This window comes from Arachis ipaensis, chromosome B09, assembly GCF_000816755.2.
Source record: "Arachis ipaensis cultivar K30076 chromosome B09, Araip1.1, whole genome shotgun sequence".
Lineage (NCBI taxonomy): Eukaryota > Viridiplantae > Streptophyta > Magnoliopsida > Fabales > Fabaceae > Arachis > Arachis ipaensis.
In genome coordinates this window covers 27097068-27099799 of record NC_029793.2, presented here as the reverse complement: position 1 = coordinate 27099799, position 2732 = coordinate 27097068, and the positions used below count along the sequence as shown (strand labels likewise).

The window sequence follows — 2732 nt, the reverse complement described above, 5'->3', positions numbered from 1 at the left end:
TTGCAGTGTGGGGAGCATGCAATCATGCATTTCATTTGCACTGTATTCTAAAATGGGTGAATTCTCAGACATCACAAGCTCATTGTCCCATGTGCCGACGAGAATGGCAGTTTAAAGCGTGATTGAAGCAAGCTTCGATTATTTTAAGGATGGCCCTAGACTTCTCGACAGCCTATAAAATTTTCTGAGAATCAAAGTTTCTAAATGAGTGCATCTTTACCTTTATGACTGATGACAAATCATGAATGTGGTCCAGTGGTCCTTTCTTGTGTTCATGATTTTAACAGTATAGATATAGGTATTATGATTTTCAACTTGAGACTATGAAGGGATCCTTATTCTAATGCTGAATTTTTGTTTGTGATGTGTATTTATGATTATGATTCTCCTTTTTTCTCTTTTCTTTTTTTCTTCCCATACAAATTCTGTGCAATTGTGATGGTGACATCTTAGGACTCTGATTAACGTGGAAGAACTTTCAAGAACCATCATTGAAATAATTAACAAAATAAAGTATGGAAATTTTGATTTGTTACGCTGTTCCAGATCCTTGGGTCCACGAGCACCAGGTGGCCATGCTTTACTATCTTTTTGTAACTTAATTTTATGTTTTATGTGTCTTGATTTGATAAGGTTTGAACTTTGGAATTCGAATGTCAGGGAATACATTATCTCATTTGATACGACTTTAGTGTCAGTGAAGATTGTCATGCACTTAACAAGGTGCAATATTTTCTGTTAATCAGAACTTTAGATAAAACATGGAAATAATCTCTTTTCATTTTTCTAATGAAGTTATTTCATTTTCTGTTCCAACTATATTCACGTCTATAAATGTTTGGTTGGGAAAAAATTATGGGGTGAATTTTATATATAAAAGAAAATGATAGAGAAGCTTCAATAAATAAGAATATAGCTATAAGAATAAATCAAGCTATTATTACAGAATACATGTACAAGTCCTGTATTTCAATTCTTGATTACATATGGTACAAAATCTATAAACTAAAAGCTGCACACTCCACTCACACGTACTAATAACAGAGGAACATCAAAAACATAAGAAAATGGAATTACAATGAAAGTATGAAACACTAAATGGGGAAAATCAATATATATTTTTCCCACTAAATATGAAACTGTTGTAAAGGAAGAAAAGACACGACAGCATGTCCTAGGCCCACCCTGTCAACAAAATCATTCATTTCATTAGTCAAATTAAAATTAAAATAGAGTGAAAAGGACAACGAGGTCCCTAAAAAAAATACCTAATAAATCTCTTTTTTAGGAGGTCCCTAAAAAAAACACCTAATAAATCTCTTTTTTAGGACTGACTGTACCAAAAAAACATCAACTTTTTTTGGTACAGGAACCTCGTTATCCTTTCGAAGTAATTATCTGAAATCGAATTGAATTTTAGAATTTTTTTTTTGTCAAAGACCTCGTTGTCTTTTGAAGTAATTCTCATGGCTGTTTTAGATTTTTCTCATTAAAGAGTATAACATTAACACCGCAAAAAAGCAAAGCTCAATTGAATCATGTAATCACAATTATTAGCCCAAGAAAGAAACGAACATCAAATCAGTGGAGATGAGACAAACATATCCTTATCCGTATAAATTATAAAAGAAGCTGGTAGGAAATCAAAGTCGCTGCAAAATTTTATCCTCTTTAATTATAAAAACTCAAAATCTATTTGTGCATATATATATTGATTAGTTTTTTTTCGACCACAGAAATTTATAAGAATGTAAAAATATATTTTGAAAACCACATGCCCCTAACGATGCCGAAAGAAATGAAATAATCCATGGAAATTTTACTACACGTAATCCTTCCTCTGACTGTTTATAAGACTGAAACCAACGGCTCGCCTCCATTGATTGATTTCATTTCTATTGGCTCTCCCCTTCAATTTTTGCTTGCGGTTTAATAATAATAATAATAGAAAAGAAAATTTTGGGGATAACTTTATACATCACATTCTTGTCATTTTTGGCACAATCCCCCTTCTTTTCTGCCCTGTATTCTTGAAAACTAAGTTCTTTATTTATTTATTTATTTTGCCTCTTTCATTCTATGTTAGCATAAACGACTTACGTACTCAATTGGTATTCTTCATTCTAATTAAGTGTCACACTATCATTCCTCTTTCTTTATTATGCTACCGTTTCTACTTTCGTGTCGGTAACCATTCAACAATATGACATGTTCCCAAAAAAAAAAAAAAAAGAAAGAGTACGAGAAACTTTAATTTGATTTGTAATACTCTCCACATGTAATTAACTAATTATTACTTACAAAGCATGGTGGTGATCACTTATTCTTTTTGGTGATAGCATAGACAGCATAGATAATTCCAGGTAAATAACCCAAAATAGTCAGCAACAAACAGATCCAGAACTCCGCCTGCATCCAACAAATGAAATCATAAACCATGTCTTCAACTAGCTCATAAAAATTGCTCTTTCATAAATACGGAACAAAATTTTGATATATGATTTTAAATTTTAATTACCTTGCAACCAAACTTGAGGAAGACTCCAAGTGGAGGAAGAATGATGGCAAGGAGGATGTCAATGCATGTGGCCGTGCCTGTGCCTTCATCCGCCATTTTTGTTTCGTGTTAAAATTGAATTGCACACTATGGAGTATGGAATAATGGTTCTAGTAACAATTAGTGAAGTGCCAAAGGTGTATTGTTGCGAGGGAAATGGGGTTCGAGGTATTGG

General features: G+C 32.7%; 1 long non-coding RNA gene across 1 annotated transcript; it reads right to left on the bottom strand.

Moving 5' to 3' along the window:
- Window positions 902-2732, bottom strand: LOC107617959. The gene is made up of 3 exons (XR_001615111.2): window positions 2519-2732; window positions 2302-2409; window positions 902-1185 (listed from the first exon to the last, which is right to left on the bottom strand). It is a non-coding gene; the product is annotated as an uncharacterized LOC107617959 (long non-coding RNA).